Below are 24,568 nucleotides of genomic sequence, written 5' to 3' on the forward strand. Positions count from 1 at the left end.
ATAAATAAGTATTTGATCCCCTACCAACCATTAAGAGTTCTGGCTCCTACAGACCAGTTAGACGCTTCTAATCAACTTGTTACCTACATTAAAGACAGCTGTCTTACACAGTCACCTTTATAAAAGACTCTTGTCCACAGACTCAATCAGTAAGACTCTAACCTCTACAACAAGGTCAAGACCAAAGAGCTTTATAAGGATGTCAGGGACAAGATCAAAAACCTGCACAAGCTGGAATGGGCTACAAAACCATACGTAAGACGCTGGGTGAGAAGAAAACAACTGCTGGTACAATAGTAAGAAAATGGAAGAAATACAACATAACTGTCAATCGCCATCGATCTGGGGCACCATGCAAAATCTCACCTCGTGGGGTATCCTTGATCATGAGTAAGGTGAGAGATCAGCCTAAAACTACATGGGGGGAAGTTGTTAATGATCTCAAGGCAGCTGGGACCACAGTCACCAAGAAAACTGTCACGCTCACGCCCTGACTGGTGAGCGTGAGCCAGGGGGTTTATGGCCCCACTGTGCCACAAACCAGACTACCCTGGAAGGGGTGTGACTAGGACAGCTGCCTTGGTCTTCTCTGGAGCCTCTGATGGTGAGGTCAGACTTGTGCGGCAGGCAGCTGCCAGGTGCTACTATAGGGTGGTGTCTGGCTGTGGCTGCTGATCCCACTTGGAGAACAGGAACACTAGGACAGGTGTGAGCATCAGGCAGGACTGGCAGATGAGCACGGCTGAAACTCGGACAAGTAGGCTGGCATGGCTGAGACACAGGGCTGGCAGGCACGGCTGAGACACAGGGCAGGCAGGCACAGCTGAGACACAGGGCAGGCAGGCATGGCTGAGACACAGGGCTGGCAGGCACGAATGAGACACAGGGCAGGCACGGTTGAGACACAGGGCAGGCAGGCACGACTGAGACACAGGGCAGGAAGGCACGGCTGAGACACAGGGCAGGCAGGCACGGCTGAGACACAGGGCAGGCACGCCTGAGACACAGGGCAGGTCGGTGTGGTGTATGAGGGAACAAGTAGAGACCTGTTCATACAGCAGATGCTAGTGCCGGAACAGACAGGAAGGAGTGGTGAATGACGGAACAGGTTTGGACCTGTTCACACAAAAAGTGCAGGTACGGATGCAAGCAGGAAGAAACAGGTATGAAGGAACAGGTTGGGACCTGTTCACACAGGAGATGCAGGTACGGAAACAAGCAGAAAGGAAAGAAGTAAGAAGGAACAGGTTGGGACCTGTTCACACAGGAGATGCAGGTACAGAAACAAGCAGGAAAGAAAGAAGTATGAAGGAACAGGTTGGGCCCTGTTCATACTGGAGATGAAGGTACAGAAACAAGCAGGAAGGAAAGAAGTATGAAGGAACAGGTTGGACCTGTTCACACAGGAAGAGAATCGCAAGGCTGCGGATAGGAGCGGTAGAGTAGCAAGAGATAGAGCAGCAACAGAAGCTAAGCAGAGCGGAACCGCAAGGAATGCGGAGAGGAGCTGCAGCAAGAGATTTCTGCAGGAGCAGAGCAGAATAGAATGGAGCAGAACCACAGGAGTGCGGAGCAGAGGTAAAGCTGCAAGAGCGCAGAGCACAGGCAAAGTCACTAGGGTACAAAGCAGGCAGAGCCGCCAGAGTGCAGAGTATAAGCAAACAGAAAGGACACAAGGATAGACACAGCAGGGAAAGAAGCCACAGACAAGGAGACAGAGGTAGGACAAAGTTCAGACAAAGTAATGGAACAAGACAAGGTACAAGAACAAAGACACATGGACCAGGATATTCTGCCTCCTGGAGAGCGGACAGACCGAAACAAGACAAAGCAAGGACACAGACACTGAGACCAGGATATACAGCCTCTTGGAGGGCAGACCAACAAGAACAAGGAAAAGCTGAGAGTAGAGCCTCCAGAGAAGGAGGAACACAGAGCAAGGCCTGGCAGCTCAGAAGATAGACATTGCACAGGCCCAGTCCACAGAGTGGAGCTGCCCTAAATACTGTAGGCCTCTTGGTAATTGGTCAGGGACACATTAGACAGGTGCACCCTGATTCCATAAGAACCAGAGAGTTCTGGCGCCGCCCCCTATGCACACAACCAGGAAGCATGCAGAGAGCAGCAGAAAGCAAGAGACACAGAGCATGGAGCCGGCAGCAGACAGAGACCACAACATGACCTGGAGCAGTGGGTAAGATGGTGTGTGAGGGATGGGAGGCCATGCAGTGATGCCAGTAGAGTTTGTGCAGTACCCCCCCTTTACGGCCCCTCTTCTTCAAGTCTGCTAAAATGACCTGTAGAAGGAGTATGGGACCACACACAGTCCAGGTAGACACGACATCCCTTAGGTAGGAAGAAGTGAGCATGTCATCAGGAATCACAGAGTACCAAATTTCTTGGTGCCCGACGGAATCAATCTCCACAATAACCTGGACCTCCTCCTCTAGACTGGTGGAAAGCAGATATGAGCCCACATCTGCCTTGGGATCTTCACCCAATGACCACATGGAAGCTGGAGGCATACATACAGGTAGAATCTTCAGCCTGGTACCCTGAAAAAACTGGACCACCTCTTCCGGATTAGAGGGACAGTAAGTTTCTGTCTTGGTATTTTCACCAAGTAGCCACTTGCAAGCAGAAGGCATACATTTAGGTAGCATCTTCAGCCTGGTACCCTGACCAAACTGGACCACCTCTTCCACCGGATCGGAGAAAAACAGAGATACAAGAGCTTCTGCTCCAACTTCTTCTTCCACCAGCCAAATGGAGTTCAAAGGCATATTTACAGGAAGCATCATCTGCCCATAGTTCAGAGAAAAATGTTTAAGAGACAGGGATGTTCCTGGGAACTGGTCAGTGGTATTGTCACTGGAGGTGTGCGGAGAGGGCGCCACTGCTTCCTTTACTTCAGTGAAGTCAGCACACCGTGACTCAATAGCCAGCCGATCAGGTGGAGAGGATGTCAACACTGTAGATTGACCTTGCAGTTTAGGAACAAGAAACCTCTGGAGAATAGATAGTTCCAAACACAACACCACGCTGGGTCTTTGGACCGGAATGGGCAGTAGAGTATCCGGTTCAGAACGACCGATGGGCAGACTGGTCAACAAGTGGAAAACAAATTTCTTCGAATATAATGCTCTGATTTGGAGCTGTAGTTGTCCCTTCGACACTGGACTGTTCATAAGTAGGGCTCGGCCATCACCAAACAACTTCACAGGATTCTGGAGCAGTGGAACAGGAACCACACTTAGACTCTGTCTGGTTAGCAGCTTGAATACATCTGCAGGGCCAAAGCTACCACAAGGGACCGGAACAGACACAGACTTTAACGGAAGGGAATTATTCTCACCAAGGGCAGTCTCTCCTACTGGCCCAAGGTTCTGGAGCTTTAGATACTTTGGACAGAGGCTGTCTGGGTGTTCCTCATGACTGCAGTGAAACCATATGCCCTTCTTACGGCTGATTTAGGGCTGCTGCTTTGCCAGCCCACTCTCTTCAACCTTCTTAGGCTTCACTTGGGTAGCTACCTTAACGAGTAGAGGAACTGGAGGATCACAGACGGTCATGGCTTGACGTGGAGGTTTCTTCATGGGTTTCACCCATCTGTAGCGCCTCTCGGATCTAGATGGGGAAGACTTCACATGAGCAGCAGGACGAGGCATGTCAAAGACCCTACGGAAGGCCACCAGGAATGCCCCTAGGTTCATGACGATAGGATCCCCTGCTTCCCAGAGGGGACAAATACATAATAAAGCATCTTCTGCTAGGTAGGACATAATCTAACCCACCTTAAACCGGTCAGAGGGGAAACAAGCTGCATTCTGCAGGATGTAGCGCAACCACTGTTCCAGGAAGCTTTGGCATTCTTCTGGATTCCCATAAAACCTAGGCGGGTCTGCTGGGTCGTGCTCCTCCTCATAGGCCAGAAGTTGCTTGTAGAGCGCATTAGAGACTATGATTGGGTCAGAAGTCTCCTCAATCTGAACCACCCTTGGTGGAACAAATTTTCCAGGTTGCTCATATGAGCAAGAAAAAAGTTCATGATGCTATGCGAGTGGAAGGACATGGGACTCAGCGGGGACCATGGCCTGTGCAAACTGTCAAGCTCACACCCTGACTGGTGAGCATGAGCCAGGGGGTTTGTGGCCCCACTGTGCCACAAACTAGACTACCCTGGAAGGGGTGTGACTTGGACATCTGCCTTGGTCTTCTCTGAAGCCTCTAATGGTGAGGTCAGACTTGTGCGGCAGGCAGATGCCAGGTGCTACTCCAGGGTGGTGTCTGGCTGTGGCTGCTGATCCCGCTTGGAGAACAGGAACTCTAGGACAGGTGCGGGCATCAGGCAGGACTGGCAGATGAGCACGGCTGAAACTTGGATGAGTAGGCTGGCATGGCTGAGACACAGGGCTGGCAGGCACGGCTGAGACACAGGGCAGGCAGGCACGACTGAGACACAGGGCAGGAAGGCACGGCTGAGACAGGGCAGGCAGGCATGGCTGAGACACAGGGCAGGCAGGCACGGCTGAGACACAGGGATGGCAGGAACGGCTGAGACACAGGGTAGACAGGCACGGCTGAGACACAGGGCAGGTCGGTGTGGTGTATGAGGGAACAAGTAGAGACATGTTCACACAGCAGATGCTAGTACCGGAACAGACAGGAAGGAGTGGTAAATGACGGAACAGGTTTGGTCCTGTTCACACAAGAGGTGCAGGTAGGGATGCAAGCAGGAAGAAACAGGTATGAAGGAACAGGTTGGGACCTGTTCACACAGGAGATGCAGGTACGGAAACAAGCAGGAAGGAAAGAAGTATGAAGGAACAGGTTGGGACCTGTTCACACAGGAGATGCAGGTATGAAAACAAAAAGGAAGGAAAGAATTATGAAGGAACATGTTGGGACCTGTTCACACAGGAAGAGAACCGCAATGCTGCGGATAGGAGTGGTAGAGCAGCAAGAGATAGAGCAGCAACAGAAGCTAAGCAGAGCGGAACCGCAAGGAATGCGGAGAGGAGCTGCAGCAAGAGATTTCTGCAGCAGCAGAAGCTAAGCAGAGCAGAACCACAAGGAATGCGGAGAGGAGATGCAGCAAGAGATTTCTGCAGGAGCAGAGCAGAAAAGAATGGAGCAGAACCGCAGGAGTGCGGAGTAGAGGTAAGGCTGCAAGAGAGCTAACAGAAAGAACATAAGGAAAGACACAGCAGGGAAAGAAGCCACAGACAAGGAGACAGAGGTATGACAAAGTTCAGACAAAGTAATGAAACAAGACAAGGTACAAGAACAAAGACACATGGACCAGGATATTCTGCCTCCTGGAGGGCAGACAGAGCAAAACAAGGCAAAGCAAGGACACAGACACTGAGACCAGGATATACAGCCTCCTAGAGGGCAGACCAACAAGAACAAGGAAAAGCTAAGAGTAGAGCCTCCAGAGAAGGAGGAACACAGAGCAAGGCCTGGCAGCTCAGAAGATAGACACTAACTGAGTTTAGATATTGCACAGGCCCAATCCACAGGGTGGAGCTGCCCTAAATACTGGAGGCCTCTTGGTAATTGGTCAGGGACACATTAGACAGGTGCACCCTGATTCCATAAAAACCAGAGAGTTCTAGCACCGCCCCCCTATGCACACAGCCAGGAAGCATGCAGAGAGCAGGCAGAAAGCAAAAGACACAGAGCATGGAGCCGGCAGCAGACAGAGACCACAACATGACCTGGAGCAGTGGGTAAGATGGTGTGTGAGGGATGGGAGGCCATGCAGTGATGCCGGCAGAGTTGTTACAAAAACCATTGGTAACCCATTACGCCCTAAAGGTTTAAAATCCTGCAGTGCCCCCAAGGTCCCCCTGCTCAAGAAGGCACATGTGCAGGTCTGTTTGAAGTTTGCCAATGAACATATGGATGATTCTGTGAGTGATTGGGAGAAGGTGTTGTGGTCAGATGAGACAAAAAATGAGCTCTTCGGCATTAACTCAACTTGCCTTGTTTGGAGGAAGAGAGATGCTGCCTATGACCCAAAGAACACCATCCCCACTGTCAAGCATGGAGGTGGAAACATGTTTTGGGGTGTTTCTTTGCTAAGGGCACAGGACTACTTCAACGCATCAATGGCAGAATGAATGGAGCCATGTGTTAGGCGTCAGGATTCTCCCACTGTGTGGGATAGATCTCAAGCATTGTCTGGTGCTGTGGTCTCCCATTTGGGTCCAGTCGCTGCGGTTGCTGCTCAGCACAGACGTTGGTCCCAGCATCTTGCTTAGGCTCATGGTATTTGGTTACCTCTGGCTTTCCAGCCAAGTCTATGGTAACCAGTGATATGCAGGTGCAGCCTTGCGCTCTGGAGTCTAAGTCCAGAGATCACCTTTCTGAGCATGTCCGTGATGTGGCGTCTTCTTATTGGTGGTCGGACCTTAGCTGCTCTGGTGATGTGGCAGCTTCGGATTGGTCCACAGGCAATGTCTTGACCAACTGGGCATGAGTGTTTTGGGTGGAGCCTAGCATATAAAAGGCTCTCAGCAGCGCACTCAGGCACGCTAGTGACATTTATGTTTGGTGTGTGTGGGTGGCTACTATTCAACTCTGTCTGCACATTTTTGTGTGTGTGTCTTTGCTCAGAGATTGTACACGTTGGCAGGCAGGTTGCACACTTATGTGGTTTTGTACACTTGACTCAGCGCCTTAGTCTCTGGTCTGCTACATGATTAGGGTGCCGGTCAGACATACAGTACAGACCAAAAGTTTGGACACACCTTCTCATTTAAAGATTTTTCTGTATTGTCATGACTATGAAAATTGTACATGCACACTGAAGGCATCAAAACTGTGAATTAACACATGTGGAATTATATACTTAACAAAAAAGTGTGAAACAACTTAAATTATGTCTTATATTCTAGGTTCTTCAAAGTAGCCACTTTTTGCTTTGATGACTGCTTTGCACACTCTTGGCATTCTCTTGATGAGCTTCAAGAGGTAGTCACCGGGAATGGTCTTCCAACAATCTTGAAGGAGTTCCAGAGATGCTTAGCACTTGTTGGCCCTTTTGCCTTCACTCTGTGGTCCAGCTCACCCCAAACCATCTCGATTGGGTTCAGGTCTGGTGACTGTGGAGGCCAGGTCATCTGGCATAGCACCCCATCACTCTCCTTCTGGGTCAAATAGCCCTTATACAGCCTGGAGGTGTGTTTGGGGTCATTGTCCTGTTGAAAAATAAATGATGGTCCAACTAAACGCAAACCGGATGGAGTAGCATGCTGCTGAAAGATGCTGTGGTAGCCATGCTGGTTCAATATGCCTTCAATTTTGAATAAATCCCCAACAGTGTCACCAGCAAAGCACCCCCAACACCATCACATGTACATGTAGGCATGTAGAATCCATCCATTCACCTTTTCTGCATTGCACAAAGACACGGTGGTTGGAACCAAAGATCTCAAATTTGGACTAATCAGACCAAAGCACAGATTTCCATTGGTCTAATGTCCATTCCTTGTGTTCTTTAGCCCAAACAAGTCTCTTCTGCTTGTTGCCTGTCCTTAGCAGTGGTTTCCTATCAGCTATTTTACAATGAAGGCCTGCTGCACAAAGTCTCCTCTTAACATTTCTTGTAGAGATGTGTCTGCTGCTAGAACTCTGTGTGGCATTGACCTGGTCTCTAATCTGAGCTGCTGTTAACCTGCGATTTCTGAGGCTGGTGACTCAGATAAATTTATCCTCAGAAGCAGAAGTGACTCTTGGTCTTCCTTTCCTGGGGCAGTCCTCATGTGAGCCAGTTTCTTTGTAGCGCTTGATGGTTTTTGCCACTGCGCTTGGGGACACTTTCAAAGTTTTCCCAATTTTTTCGGACTGACTGACCTTCATTTCTTAAAGTAATAATGGTCACTTGTTTTTCGTTACTTAGCTGCTTTTTTTCTTGCCATAATACAAACTCTAAGGGTATGTGTCCACGTTCAGGATTGCATCAGGATTTGGTCAGGATTTTTCATCAGTATTTGTAAGCCAAAACCAGGAGTGGGTGATAAATGCAGAAGTGGTGCATATGTTTCTATTATACTTTTCCTCTAATTGTTCCACTCCTGGTTTTGGCTTACAAAAACTGATGAAAAATCCTGACCAAATCCTGATGCAATCCTGAACGTGGACACATACCCTAACAGTCTATTCAGTAGGACTATCAGCTGTGTATCCACCAGACTTCTGCACAACACAACTGATGGTCCCAGCACCATATATAAGGCAAGAAATCCCACTTATTAAACCTGACAGGGCACACCTGTGAAGTGAAAACCATTCCCGGTGACTACCTCTTGAAGCTCATCAAGAGAATGACAAGAGCAGTGCAAAGCAGTCATCAAAGCAAAAGGTGGCTACTTTGAAGAACCTAGAATATAAGACATAATTTAAGTTGTTTCACACTTTTTTGTTAAGTATATAATTCCACATGTGTTAATTCATAATTTTGATGCCTTCAGTGTGAATGTACAATTTTTATAGTCATGAAAATACAGAAAAATCTTTAAATGAGAAGGTGTGTCCAAACTTTTGGTCTGTACTGTAGGTTCAGTAGTGTCAGGACTGTGGTAACTAGCTGCTTTGCTTAGCATCTGTTTCGTACATGTGCACGATTGGCACAGTTCAGTTACAGAGCAATCTCAATCCTTATGCTATACTTCTCAGTGAAAGCGACATGGTATAGTACCTAGCGTCAAGTACCTCTCTCTCTTGTCTCAGCATCTCTTCATTCGTATGTGCGGTTAACACTATTTAGTTGCAGAGCTAGCCCAAACCACGTGCTATTTTCCCTGTGATGCTAACAGGGTATAGCACTTCTCATACTCGTGCTGTACCTCTCGGTGAAGTAACTGAGCTTGTTACTCAGTGTTCCGTTCACACTGAGCGGTGTTAACTCAGTGTGTTCAAGGTAACGCTTGCTGTTGTGTTCTGTCATTATTCACACTAGTAGCAGGGTTCTTCTCTGCAAGGTGGACCCCGGGTTGCGATTGCACTTTATTTTTATATTTTATTTAGTGCAATTCACCAACCCTAATAGTACATTAGCACCAGGGTCTGGCTAGTAACGGCAGATGAGCAGCGGCTTCAGCGGTACATCCAGCAGTTAGAGGGCAGGTTGTCTACTCTCGAGTGGGCAACTTCATCTGTGGATCTTACCGCAGTGGCAGCACAAGCAGCCAGCAAAGCCACCATTATGCTTTTTGCTGTGCCCCTTGACCCACCTTTTTCTCGCTATTCGCTGCCCGATAAGTTCTCAGGGAACAGCAAGGCTTGCAGGGATTTCGTGAACCAGTGCTCTATTCAGCTGGAGCTACTGGCCTGACCATTCCCATCCAAGTGGGCCAAGGTGGGATTTGTGGTGTCCCTTTAGACTGGCAGGGCATTGGAGTGGGCTACGCCATTATGGGAGCATAACGATCAGGTGGTCCAGAATGCCTCTCATTTTCTGGACGCTCTGGGAAAGGTCTTTTTGGGACCTCTGATTACCCATGATGCTGCACTCCAACTCTTGGCGTTAACCCAGGGCTCTACTTTGGTCAGTCAGTTGGCCATCCAGTTCCGGACTTTAGCTTCTGAGTTGGAGTGGCCTGATAAGGCCCTGATCCCCGTATTTTGGAGGGGCCTTGATGACCATGTAAAGGATTCCTTGGTCACTAGTGAGATTCCTACTCCTCTTGAGGACTTAATATCTGTGCCCACTCGCATCGATCTTTGACACACTGAGCAAAGTTTAGAGCGAGCCCACTATAGACAAAGGATTCGGTTATCCCCAAAATTTGTTAATCCCCGGCTCTGATCATGAGGAGGTCTCTCGGGTGGACTCTAACTTGCATTCCGTACACCCACAACCAATCTGCTTCGTCTGTAGGCAGGCTGGTCATTATGTCAAAAAGTGTTCCTGGCATCAGGGAGAACGACCGCGTTTAGTGTTGTGTATCCGATTTTTGGGCTCCCCTGGTGGTTGATGGTGGTACTGGTGACTTGTTTGCACTTTGCTGCTTCTGTTCACCTGCTTCCATCAGTGTTTGGGAGTTTCCTATTTAGCCTTGCTCTCCAGTCATTTCCTTGCCGGTCATCATTGTAACCAGAGCCTTCGGTTGCATGTTCCTGCTACTAGTCTGCTGATCAGCTAAGTGGACTTTGTCCTTTTGTTTTGTACCTTTTGTCCAGTTTGCAGTTTTTGTAATTCTCTGTAGCTGGAAGCTCTTGCGGGCTGAAATTGCCACTCCTGTGTCATGAGTTGACACAGGAGTCTTAAAGTAATTTCAGGATGGTTTTTGAAAGGGTTTTCAGTTGACCATGAAGTCCTCTTTTGTATCCTTCTGCTATCTAGTAAGTGGACCTCTCTTTGCTAAATCTACTTCCATACTGTGTATGTCTTTTCCTCTTAATTCACCGTTATTACATGTGGGGGGCTGCTATCATCTTTTGGGGGATTTCCCTAGAGGTAAGCCAGGTCTGTTTCTTCCTCTACCAGGCGTAGTTAGTCCTCCGGCTGGCGCGTGGCATATAGGAAGCCGTAGGTATGCTCCCTGGCTACTGTTAGTTGTGTGGTAGATTTAGCTCACGGTCAACTCGAGTTTCCATCACCCGAGAGCTCGTTCGTTACTTATATGTTTCTTACGTTCCCTTGCCATTGGGAACCATGACAGTATGACCGGCCAGTGTTAAACTTATTGGCAGAAGAAAGGAGAGAAAAAAGAAGTCTGTAAATTTTTTTTTTTTTCCCTTTTTCCTCTATGCTTGCTCCATAGTTGGATCAGTTGTATTTCAGCTTTAATTACAGCCTTTGCCTTTCTCTCCTTATAATCCTTGAATGGCTCTGAGCTCACCTGTTTAAAGATGGATCCTCAGAGTTTGGCTGCAGGTTTAAATAATCTTGCTACGAAGGTTCAAAATTTACAAGATTTTGTTATACATGCTCCTATTTCTGAACCTAAAATCCCTACACCAGAGGTGTTTTCCGGAGATAGATCTCGGTTTTTGAATTTCAAATATAATTGTAAATTATTCCTTTCTCTCAGACCTCACTCCTCAGGAGATCCTGTCCAGCAGGTTAAGATTGTAATCTCTTTGCTGCGAGGTGACCCTCAAAATTGGGCATTTTCATTGGCACCAGGGGATCCTGCGTTGCTCAATGTGGATGCGTTTTTCCTGGCTTTAGGGTTGCTTTATGAGGAACCTAATTTGGAGATTCAAGCTGAAAAAGCTTTGATAGCCCTATCTCAAGGGCAAGATGAAGCGGAGATATACTGCCAAAAATTTCGTAGGTGGTCTGTGCTTACTCAGTGGAATGAGTGCGCCTTAGCGGCAAATTTCAGAGAGGGCCTTTCTGATGCCGTTAAAGATGTTATGGTCGGGTTCCCTGCGCCTACAGGTCTGAATGAGTCCATGACAATGGCAATTCAGATTGATCGGCGTTTGCGGGAGCGCAAACCCGTGCACCATTTGGCGGTATCTTCTGAAGAGACGCCAGAGAAAATGCAATGTGACAGAGTTATGTCCAGAAGCGAGCGGCAGAATTATAGGCGTAAAAATGGGTTATGCTTCTATTGTGGTGATTCTGCTCATGTTATATCGGCATGCTCTAAGCGTACTAGGAAGGTTGACAAGTCCATTTCAATTGGCACTTTACAGTCCAAATTTATTTTGTCTGTAACCTTGATTTGTTCATTATCAGTTATTACCGTGGATGCCTATGTGGACTCTGGCGCCGCTCTGAGTCTTATGGACTGGTCCTTTGCCAGGCGCTGTGGGTTTGATTTAGAGCCTCTGTAAGTCCCTATACCTCTGAAGGGTATTGATTCTACACCTTTGGCTTGTAATAAACCACAGTTCTGGACGCAAGTGACTATGCGTATGACTCCAGACCATCAGGAGGTGATTCGCTTCCTTGTGTTGTACAATTTACATGATGTTTTGGTGCTTGGATTACCATGGTTTCAGTCTCATAACCCAGTCCTTGACTGGAAGGCTATGTCTGTGTTAAGCTGGGTATGTCGGGGGGCTCATGGGGACACTCCTATGGTGTCCATTTCGTCATCTATTCCATCTGAGATTCCGGCATTTTTGTCTGATTATCGTGATATTTTTGAAGAGCCTAAGATTGGTTCACTCCCTCCTCACAGGGATTGTGATTGCGCCATAGATCTGATTCTTGGCAGTAAATTTCCAAAGGGTCGTTTGTTTAACCTATCTGTACCTGAACATGCTGCTATGCGCGAGTATATTAAGGAGTCCCTGGAAAAGGGACATATTCGTCCTTCTTCATCACCTTTAGGAGCCGGTTTTTTCTTTGTCTCTAAAAAGGATGGCTCTCTGAGGCCTTGTATTGATTATCGTCTCCTGAATAAAATTACAGTCAAATATCAGTATCCGTTGCCTTTGCTGACTGATTTGTTTGCTCGCATAAGGGGGGCTAAGTGGTTCTCTAAGATTGATCTTCGTGGGGCGTATAATTTGGTGCGAATTAAGCAGGGGGATGAGTGGAAGACCGCATTTAATACGCCTGAGGGCCATTTTGAGTATTTGGTAATGCCTTTCGGCCTTTCTAATGCACCTTCTGTCTTTCAGTCCTTAATGCATGATATTTTCCGTGAATATTTGGATAAATTTATGATTGTGTACTTGGATGATATTTTGATTTTTTCTGATGACTGGGAGTCTCATGTTCAGCAGGTCAGGAGGGTTTTTCAGGTTTTGCGGGAGAATTCTTTGTGTGTAAAGGGTTCGAAGTGTGTTTTTGGGGTTCAAAAAATTTCATTTTTGGGGTATATTTTTTCCCCTTCTTCTATTGAGATGGACCCTGTCAAGGTTCGGGCTATTTACGACTGGACGCAGCCTACTTCTCTGAAGAGTCTCCAGAAATTCTTGGGCTTTGCTAATTTTTATCGTCGATTTATAGCTGGTTTTTCTGGCGTTGCTAAACCTCTGACGGATTTGACTAAAAAGGGTGCTGATGTTGCCAATTGGTCCCCTGCTGCCGTGGAGGCCTTTCGGGAGCTTAAGCGCCGCTTTTTGTCTGCCCCTGTGTTGCGCCAGCCTGATGTTTCTCTTCCCTTTCAGGTTGAGGTCGATGCTTCCGAGATCGGAGCGGGGGCGGTTTTGTCGCAGAAAAGTTCTGACTGCTCAGTGATGAGACCTTGTGCGTTCTTTTCGCGAAAATTTTCGGCCGCCGAGCGAAACTATGATGTTGGTAATCGGGAGCTTTTGGCCATGAAGTGGGCATTTGAGGAGTGGCGTCATTGGCTTAAGGGTGCCAGACATCAGGTGGTAGTTTTGACTGATCACAAGAATTTAATTTATTTGGAGTCTGCCAGGCGCCTGAATCCTAGACAGGCACGTTGGTCGTTGTTCTTTTCCTGGTTTAATTTTGTGGTCTCGTACTTACCGGGTTCTAGGAATGTGAAAGCAGATGCTCTTTCTAGGAGTTTTGACCCTGACTCTCCTGGGAATTCTGAACCTGCTGGTGTCCTTAAGGATGGAGTGGTTTTGTCTGCTGTCTCTCCAGATTTGCGACGTGCTTTGCAAGAATTTCAGGCGGATAGACCTGATCGTTGTCCGTCTGGTTGACTGTTTGTTCCTGACGAGTGGACCACTAGAGTCATCTCGGAAGTTCATTCTTCTACTCTGGCAGGTCATCCGGGAATTTTTGGCACCAGAGATTTGGTGGCTAGATCCTTCTGGTGGCCTTCCCTGTCTCGAGATGTGCGTGTTTTTGTGCAGTCTTGTGATGTGTGTGCTCGGGCCAAGCCTTGTTGTTCTAGGGCTAGTGGGTTGTTGTTGCCCTTGCCTATTCCGAAGAGGCCTTGGACACACATCTCTATGGACTTTATCTCGGATCTCCCTGTTTCTCAGAAGATGTCTGTCATCTGGGTGGTGTGTGACCGTTTTTCTAAAATGGTTCATTTGGTGCCATTGCCTAAGTTGCCTTCCTCATCTGAGTTGGTCCCTCTGTTTTTTCAAAATGTGGTTCGCTTGCATGGTATTCCGGAAAACATCGTTTCTGACAGGGGTACCCAGTTCGTGTCTAGATTTTGGCGGGCAGTCTGTGCCAGGTTGGGCATTGATTTGTCCTTTTCGTCTGCATTCCATCCTCAGACCAATGGCCAGACGGAGCGAACTAATCAAACTTTGGAGACTTATTTGAGGTGTTTTGTGTCTGCGGATCAGGATGATTGGGTTGCCTTTCTGCCGTTGGCGGAGTTTGCTCTTAATAATCGGGCTAGTTCTGCCACTTTGGTTTCTCCTTTCTTTTGCAATTCAGGGTTTCATCCGCGTTTTTCATCTGGTCAGGTTGAATCTTCGGATTGTCCTGGAGTGGATGCGGTGGTGGATCGGTTGCATCGGATTTGGGGACAAGTGGTGGATAATTTGGAATTGTCCCAGGAGAGGACTCAGCAGTTTGCTAACCGTCGTCGTCGTGTTGGTCCCCACCTTCGCGTTGGGGACTTGGTGTGGTTGTCTTCCCGTTTTGTCCCTATGAGGGTTTCTTCTCCCAAATTTAAGCCTCGGTTCATCGGTCCTTATAGGATTTTGGAGATTCTTAACCCTGTTTCCTTTCGTTTGGACCTCCCGGCATCTTTCGCTGTCCATAATGTGTTCCATCGGTCGTTGTTGCGGAGATATGAGGTACCGGTGGTTCCTTCTACTGAACCTCCTGCTCCTGTGCTGGTGGAGGGTGAATTGGAGTACGTCGTAGAGAAGATCTTGGACTCCCGTATTTCCAGACGGAGACATCAATATCTGGTTAAATGGAAAGGCTATGGTCAGGAAGATAATTCTTGGGTAACTGCCTCTGATGTTCATGCCTCGGATTTGGTTCGTGCCTTTCATAGGGCTCATCCAGATCGCCCTGGCGGTTCTTGTGAGGGTTCGGTGCCCCCTCCTTAAGGGGAGGGTACTGTTGTGTATCCGCTTTTTGGGCTCCCCTGGTGGTTGCTGGTGGTACTGGTGACTTGTTTGCACTTTGCTGCTTCTGTTCACCTGCTTCCATCAGTGTTTGGGAGTTTCCTATTTAGCCTTGCTCTCCAGTCATTTCCTTGCTGGTCATCATTGTAACCAGAACCTTTGGTTGCATGTTCCTGCTACTAGTCTGCTGATCAGCTAAGTGGACTTTGTCCTTTTGTTTTGCACCTTTTGTCCAGTTTGCAGTTTTTGTAATTCTCTGTAGCTGGAAGCTCTTGCGGGCTGAAATTGCCACTCCTGTGTCATGAGTTGACACAGGAGTCTTAAAGTAATTTCAGGATGGTTTTTTAAAGGGTTTTCAGTTGACCGTGAAGTCCTCTTTTGTATCCTTCTGCTATCTAGTAAGTGGACCTCTCTTTGCTAAATCTACTTTCATACTGTGTATGTCTTTTCCTCTTAATTCACCGTTATTACATGTGGGGGGCTGCTATCATCTTTTGGGGGATTTCCCTAGAGGTAAGCCAGGTCTGTTTCTTCCTCTACCAGGTGTAGTTAGTCCTCCGGCTGGCGCGTGGCATATAGGAAGCCGTAGGTATGCTCCCTGGCTACTGTTAGTTGTGTGGTAGATTTAGCTCACGGTCAACTCGAGTTTCCATCACCCGAGAGCTCGTTCGTTACTTATATGTTTCTTACGTTCCCTTGCCATTGGGAACCATGACAGTTTAGTGGCTGTCGGAAGAGGCTCACCAGACACGGTAGATTTGTCCTCCAATTATCCTTTAAGGTTTCCCTGTCATATGGGTCGACTACTCTCTCTACAGAGGCCTTCATGGATTCCTGGGCTGAGTGCAATTGTTTGTCTTCCACCTTCGCCCAATGGCACGCAATTCCCTTAGTGTTGCTTCCAAAGCCAGGTGGTTAATGGGTCTGTCCTTCCAACGCAAATTACTCATCAAACTATACCTCTTACCCTCAAGATGTCTCCAAAACATCAGGAGATAATTTAGCAATCTCTGAGGGCATGGATGATATACTTCTGGGCATACCTTGGTTGCGCCGACATTCACCCCGTATTGATTGGGCATCAGGGAGCATACAGGGATGGAGTAGTTCGTGTGAAGGTCAATGTCTTAGGGCCCCTGTTCTGATTGGGTCGTCTGATGTCACAACGGACCTAACCTCCCTACTTAGGCACTACTGGTCCTACGCAGATGTATTCTCCAAAAAGGCCGCAGAGACTCTTCCTTATCGCCTCTATGATTGCCCTATAGATCTCATTCCAGGGGCAGAACCTCCTCATGGGCGTGTCTATCCTTTGTCTCTCCCAGAGATTGAAGTGATGTCTGCATACATCAGGGAGAATTTGGCAAGGGGGTATATTAGGAAGTCAATGTCTAATGCAGGGGCTGGTTTCTTCTTTGTTCAAGAGAAGAATGGAGAGTTACGTCCTTGCATTGACTATAGGGGTTTAAACACCAGCACCGTTAAAATCCAATATCCTCTGCCTTTAATGTCCGAGCTCTTCGATAGGCTGCAGGGTGCTAGAATATTTATGAAATTGGACTTTTGTGGGGCCTACAATCTTATTCGTATTTGTGAAGGGGACAAAAGGAAGACCGCCTTTAATACCCGGGTTGGTCATTAAGAGTACTTGGTCATGTCATTCGGTCTCTGTAATGCCCCAGCAGTCTTTCAAAACCTCGTGATTGACACAAGGTGGAAATTGTTATGCAATTCTGTGGTAGTCTATCTAGATGACATACTCATCTATTCCCCAGATGTTGACACTCACCGTACGGATGTGTGTAGAGTCTTTGAGCTCTTATGCGCCATTCTCTTTTTGCCAAACTGGAGAAGTGCGTGTTTGAGCAGGAGGCCTAACTATTTCTGGGGTATATTGTTTCGGCCAAGGATTTAGCTATGGACCCTGACAAGCTGGAATTGGTGCTGAATTGGCAGAAGCCTCATTCCCTTAAAGCGGTGCAGCTCCTTATGGGTTTCATCAATTATTACCGCCAGTTCATTCCCCACTTTTCCACATTAGCAGCTCCGTTGGTAGCCCTCACCAAGAAGGGAGCTAATCCTAGGCAAAGGTCTGAGGAGTTTTCCAAGGCCTTAATGCCCTGAAGTCTAATTTCACTAGGGCTCCAGTTCTGCATTGGCCCGATGTTGATAAGCCTTTTATCTCGGAGTAGATGCCTCTTCCGTTGGAGCTGGGGCAGTCCTGTATCAAAAGGATGTTCAAGGTCAGAAAAATCTATGTTTCTTTTTCTCCAAGACCTTTTCTCCAGCGGATAGGAATTATTCCATCGGGGACAGGGAACTGCTCGCCATGAATTTGGCCTTTTCGGAGTGGAGACATCTCCTGGAGGGAGCTCGGCATCCCTTTAAGGTCTTTGCGGACCATAAGCATCTCCTTTATCTTCAAACTGCCCAACGTCTGAATTCTCGCCAGGCCAGATGGTCCTTATTCTTCTCCCGGTCCAATTTTACCATCCATTTTTTGTCCGGGAAGAAGAATTTACATGCCGATGCTCTGTCCTGTTCAGTGGTCTCATACAAGGATGGGGACGAGTCATGTCTAATAGTCCCTTCGGAGAGCCTCTCGAATGGTGACAACGGTGTCTCTAGAGCAGTTACCTCTTGGCAAATCTTATGTGCCACCTAATCTGCAGCCAGAGGTTCTCTCGTGGACACACACCTCCAAATTGGGTGGTCATTTCGGCACCAAAAGAACCACTCAGCTTCTAGAGAGGCCTTATTGGTGGCCTCAGATGGTGCAAGATGTGAAGGGATTATGTGCAAGCCTGTGTCTCATGTGCCAGGTATCGGCCTTCCAAGCAGAGACCCTCGGGCTTGTTCTAACCCTTGCCTGTGGCTGATAGGCCCTGGGAGATGGTCGGGAAGGACTTTTTAGTGGACCTGCCTAATTCCCATAATAATAAGGTCATTTGGGTTGTCTCTGATAATTTTTCCAAAATGGTACACCTGGTTCCTCTTCCTCATATACCATCTGCATGTGCTCTGGCGGTATTATTTATCAAGCATGTATTCCACCTTCATGGGATGACTGACAAGATTGTCAGTGACCGAGGTCCCCAGTTGGCATCTCATTTCTGGAGGAAGCTTTGTCACCTGCTCAGTATAGAGCTCAATTTATCTTTAGCATATCATGGAATCACGAATGGGCTGATGGAGAGGGCCAATCAGACACTGGTCACTTATCTACAGCATTTTGTATCTGCCAGGCATGATAACTGGTCGTCCCTGCTGCCTTGGGCAGAGTTTGCTTTAAATAATGCCTTCTCCGATTCCACGGGGCAGACTCCTTTTCTCCTTAACTACGGCCAGCATACATGTGTCCCTGTGCCCATGCCCGTCTCGTCTTCTGACCTGAGGGTGGTGGACTGGGCGGTGGAGGCTCGTGACATCTGGGACCGCACACAGCAAGCAATTAAAGTGTCAAAGGAGATAATGAGAGCTAACGCCGACGTGCATCGTCGTCCTGCCCCGGGAAATTTAGAGTGGCTGCCAGCTCGTAACATCAAACTGCGTGTAGAGTCCACTAAATTTGCTCCACGCTACTCGGGTCCTTTCAAGGATTTTGAGCAGGTGAATCCTGTAGTTTATCGCCACAGTCTTCCACCGCATTTGAACATCACCGACACTTTTCATGTCTCTTAAAACCCGTGTATATGGCCCGGTTTTCTGGAACTCCTGCTGGGGGTTCGGATACGTCCTCTGACGATTTAGAGGTCAATGCTATTGTTGGGTCCAAGTTGATGCACAGCAAAAAAAATTTTTGGGTTGACTTGTCATGGACCTAAGGATAGGACCTGGGAGCCTATTGAGCATATTCATGACCCTCGGCTTATTGCGGCCTTCAAGCGTTGCTGGGGGGATGCTACCGGGGGGGGGTAATGTTAGGAGTCGGGATTCTCCCGCTGTGCAGGATAGATCCCAAGCATTGTCTGGTGCTGTGATCTCCCATTTGGGTCCAGCCGCTGCAGTTGCTGCTCAGCACAGATGTTAGTCCCAGCGTCTTGCTCAAGCTTGTGGTATACGTTTGGTTATTGCTGGCTCTCCAGCCAAGTCTATGGTAACCAGTGATATGCAGCTGCAGCCTTGTGCTCTGGAGTCTAAGTCCAGAGGTCACCTTTCAGAGCATGTTCGTGATGTGGTGTCTTCTTATTGGTGGTCGGACGTTAGCTGCTCTAGTGATGTGGCAGCTCCAGATTGGACCGCAGGCGTTGTCTCTACCGACTGGGCATGAGTGTTTGGGGTGGAGCCTAGCATATAAAAGGCTCTCAGCGGCACACACGGGTGCACTAGTGTCATTTATGTTTGGGTGGCTACTCTACCACTGTGGCTGCACATTTGTGTGTGTGTCTTTGCTCAGAGACTGTACAAGTTGGCAGGCAGGTTGCACACTTGTTGTCAGAGTTTCACGCCATTTTTACAGATGCACCAAAAATTATACAAAAACGAAGGCAAAATGGATTTTACTTGAAAATATGTTAAGGTACATCCTTTCCAGGCTAATAACTTGTATATAAGGCAAAATAATTTACCCCAAACCAAAATGTTCCTCTACCACTTGGTCTATGTTCACACGCAACGTTTTTGATGCATTTTTCAACTTTAACATTGCTTTCAACCAATACAAATGCATTCACTGGGAAATGTCATTGTAACAATTAACAACCCTAGCTGGCCATGTGGTGTGTGACACATAAGGAGACACATCATTTTCATTTATGAAGGAGGGACTCTTAACGTCACAAAGCCTATTTTTTGAGGGGCATCAGGTGGCATTAATATTCTTAAAGGGCCATTATTAAACAGTGGGTTTCCTATGCTGTTATTGCCTATGCAGTGAGTGGCTGGGCTGCCAAGAATTACAATGCACCCCAATACCCCTTTCATGAGAGGTACAGGAGGGCCTTCTGAAAAAATGTTGCATTGAATGCAAGGCCTGTCCTGCTATCAAGTCATATGCACCCCAATAAGCCTTTGAACCCAGGTACTTAATGGCCACAGGAAAACCCACTTCACAGTCTTCAGTTGGTCCTGACATACAGTTTCCTTATGCATTGAATGCAAGGGCTGCCTTGACCCAAATTTGCACGCATCCCAATCCCCCCTTGAAAGAAACATGGAGGAGGGCCTCATAAAAAAACATTTCCCTATGGGGTTTACATTTTTTAAACAATTTTTTTATGGGGATCATAGACACCCTGGACAAAAAATTGACTGGCTGTAGCAGCATAGAACACGTTCACCCTGGTGTTCTAGTGGCGGTGGATGATGAGACGTGGAGGAAGGCCTCATTAAAAAAAAGTCACAATTTAAAGGAGCGGGTCTCCTAGACTTGAAATGCCAATACACTAAGTGTGAGCAAACCTCATCATCAAGTACAATAAACGTCTGACTGCTGTGCTTGTGCAGCGCCCCAGAATCCTGGTCGTTGCAGTACTGATGCTCCGCCGCTAAGGGGGGCTATGATACGTCTGATGGCACTGAAGGAGTTCACCTGACCAGGTATCACAGACACCAATACACTTCACAGTCTGGCCACCAGGGGGAGCTAAGGGTGCTATGTATTAGGCCACTCCTCACAATCTGGTAAAACTGGGGGTTAGATAGGAAGTTAGACAGAAGCTGACTGGGTTGGAACCAGGCAACATCCTGTGGCAGAGGGTGTTGCAGGGGAAGATTCAGGGGGGTCCCTGTCAGGGGTGGGATCCTGATAGAGGCCTAGCGAACAGAAAGAACGTTACGGGACCGCACCTGCACTTCATCGCGGCGGTACCCCAAGAAAGGACAAGAAGCGAGGTTTATTGTGCTGAGTGAGAAACGAGATCAACGCAACAAGGAGAAACACCAGTAGGAGTCGTGCTGTAAGACGAGGCAACATCCTACTGAGGCGCGTAGCCGGTGGCCGGAAATGCCGAGGAAGTATTGAGCTCCAGGCCTTACTTCAAACCTACGGCAGGACAGTCAGTTATAGGCAGGCTGTATCACTCAAATCACCTAAGAAGACATAGGGGGCAACATTTGGAGAGGGGCGACACTAGGGTCCCGGAAGAGCTCCGAGCCTACCCGTCATACGGGTGCATCCTAGCCATATCATCTGGGGGGACGAAGAAGAACATCATAATCGAGTTGTGAGGGAACTTCAGAAACAGACACAACAGTTGTGGGGACTCTCCCGTAAGCACAGCAGGGAAGGACTACAACACACAAGCGCTAGAAGGTAGGCACCGATTTCCACCTGCAAAGGGAACTCTGGAGGTGCCATCGGACCGGCCGGTCTCAGGTAGCCCAGTTATCCGTATTCCGAACTGAGGATCCTGAAGCCTTCAGTAAAGAGGTAAAGAGACTGCAACCTGGTGTCCTCGTTATTCACCGCGACCTGCACCACACCACAACATCATCACATTCTCAACTTTCACTGGACGCCCCTCAGTAGGGTCATGGACCAGGCCTAGTCACCGTGACAACCCCAGAACCGAGACACAGAGGCCCGGTATCGGGTGCCCTCGGCCCTGCGGCAGTGGGGGCGCTCCAACTTGGTGTCACAAACAGGATCTACTTAAGCCTGAAGAATCAGGTCATGTGTGCCTTGGAACTGTGATTTATTGTGCTTGGACTGTGACTTATTGTAAAGACTGTGCATTGCCACTTGCCGCCAAAAAAACAAACAAAAAAAAACGCCGCCATTACAGCACTGAGGAGAGCGCAGGAGGAGAAGAAGGGCGTGGAGTAGGCGTGGACCAGCGGAAGAGCACGAAAGACAATGGCCGCCCAGTCTAAACATTTTTGCATCCTGAGGACGTGTCCGTCAGCAGCCGAGGTCCGCCTTCTCTTCCTCTTTGGAGGGTGGAGACCATGGAGATGGGGCCGCCCACGAAAGAGACCGCGGGAAGAAGACACTGGAGAGGAAGCTAAGATGGCGACGCCGGGAGCACTGCGTGGGGATGACCCGACCCAGCATGAGGCTACACCACCCGACACAGCCCCAGATGCGCCATCGTTGCAGAGACTGGCCCTTATGGAGCTACCGATGGGCAGACCCAACTGGCCGCCGTCTGAGGAGTGTGTGGCCGCAGCCGAGGCCCGGCAGATAGCACGCCGCTGGGAGGCCGACGCTCGTGTGACCGCTCGGCTGGGCCAGCCTACGGAGGTCCGCCTAACTCCGGTGTCCCCTGCTTCCTCCATCCCGGCCGCGGCAGAGTGCAAGCTGCAGGCACAGGGCCTGAGGATCCTGCCAGAGGCAGAACATCTGCGGCGCCTGATGACGGCGTGGAGGAATAGACCCCAACCTGCGGTCCAGATTGACCTGACGGATGCTGAGGAGGTTCCCCCGTCACACTGTGGTGTGGTGGTGTTCTTCAACTCCCGGGAAGGACGGGGAGTTATACAAGGAATTGGAGAGCTACTGCAGGTCCGTGTGGATCGGGGAGAGGTGGAACCCTGCGGGGGAAGGTACAGTAGCGACCTGGAGCCCGGAGACGTAGTGACTTACATCCGGTGGAGGAGGGAGGTTGGCTGGATAGCTCAGGGCGTCCAGCGGTGCGTCGCACTCCAGGCCGCTGCCGGAACATCGGAGGATGAGCCTCCTGCAGGGAAGGTGCCGGAACCTGCCCCCGCGGGACCCCAGGGAATCCAGGCCCACCGTGTAGCTACGGGTCGTGCTCACCCACGAGCGAGGAGGGTGTCCTGACGAGGAATCCTGTCGTTGCTGAATCCAGGACCAGTCCTTGTCATGTCACCACGACCCGTCTGCCAGGTGAGGCCCGGAAGGAGGCCGCCTCCTGCTCAGCCATAAACTGAGTAAGAAGAATGCTTCATCTCTTGTATATAGTTAACTGTCCGTCTTTCTATGTGTCTTCTTGCTGCTACAACCCGAATTGGGGTTAGTCGGTGAGTCCTCCAAGGAGCCATACAGAGATGGCTCAGTGATCTTGAACTGAGAGAAGGATGATAAGTTCTATACTGTGTATAGTAGCAGAAAGGCAGTAGGCCCGGGCGAGAAGGGGCGGTCCTGCAACAGAGCGAGAGGCAGTAGGCCTGGGGCAGATAGTCAGGCAGTCCTGCAGATGTAAAGGTGGAAAATGAAGAAAAGTTGATTAGCCTTATAGTGTTTTATAAGAAGGTCTTTAGTGGATTCAGTGTGTACGTCCTTAAAGGCAACGTTAAATTATTGTTCAGAAATTGCACTAAGTAGAATACCCGGTTGGGTAAGAGAAGTTATTTATAGTATGTTATTTCAAATATTTAACCATGTTTGTAACTTTCAAGTGTCCTCACCTCCCATAAAGGGAAGCATTGTTAAAGTTTACTTGTTATTGCATTTCAAAATTGTATGTCTTTTTGCTGACATGTATTGTTGTTTTCTTCCCAGTCCAGGAGTACTGGATTTAACCGGGGGGGAGTGCAGCTCCCCAGAGTCCTGGTCGTTGCAGTACTGATGCTCCGCCGCTAAGGGGGGCTATGGTACGTCTGATGGCACTGAAGGAGTTCACCTGACCAGGTATCACAGACACCAATACACTTCACAGTCTGGCCTCCAGGGGGAGCTAAGGATGCTATGTATTAGGCCACTCCTCACAATCTGGTAAAACTGGGGGTTAGATAGGAAGTTAGACAGAAGCTGACTGGGTTGGAACCAGGCAACATCCTGTGGCAGAGGGTGTTGCAGGGGAAGATTCAGGGGGGTCCCTGTCAGGGGTGGGATCCTGACAGAGGCCTAGCGAACAGAAAGAACGTTATGGGACCGCGCCTGCACTTCATCGCGGCGGTACCCCAAGAAAGGACAAGAAGCGAGGTTTATTGTGCTGAGTGAGAAACGAGATCAACTGTTATGATCCTTAGTGGTTGAGGATCACAAATTACTCCAGCTAAGTAACAAACATAGGACAAGCTCTAGGGAGGTGGCAAACTGGACTGACCGCAAATCTGAACCTATCCAAACACACTAGAAGTAGCCGGTGAACGTGCCTAAAATCCTTGATGTCTCGAGCCAGCCTGAGGAACTAACTACCCCTAGAGAGAGAGAAAGACCTCACTTGCCTCCAGAGAAATAATCCCCAAACATATAGAAGCCGCCAACAAATAATAACGGTGAGGTAAGAGGAAGGGACATACACAGGGGTGAAAGCAGATTCAGCAAATGAGGCCCACTAATACTAGATAGCAGAAAATAGAAAAAGGGTCTGTGCGGTCAGTAAAAAACCCTTACAAAATATCCACACTGAGATTTCCAAAACCTCCGCACCAACTAACGGTGTGGGGGGAGAAACTCAGTCCCCTAGATCAACCAGCAAGCGAGGAAATCACATTTTAGCAAGCTGGACAAGAAACATGATGAATGCTGATAATCAAAAAATGAACAAACAAAAACTTAGCTTGTCTTGGAGAGACTGGGAGCAAGGTAGTCACAAGGAATCTGAAGAGCACTGAAAACATTGATAGCAGGCAAGGAACTGAGTATCCAGGTGAGCTAAATAGGAAATCAGCCAAGGATAACGAACCAGCTGATGCTGCCAACCTGCAGAAAGACAACACTACACAGTACCGCTTGTGACCACTAGAGGGAGCCCAAAAATAGAGTTCACAACAGTACCCCCCCTTGAGGAGG

The sequence above is a fragment of the Ranitomeya variabilis genome, chromosome 5 (assembly GCF_051348905.1).
Source record: "Ranitomeya variabilis isolate aRanVar5 chromosome 5, aRanVar5.hap1, whole genome shotgun sequence".
Lineage (NCBI taxonomy): Eukaryota > Metazoa > Chordata > Amphibia > Anura > Dendrobatidae > Ranitomeya > Ranitomeya variabilis.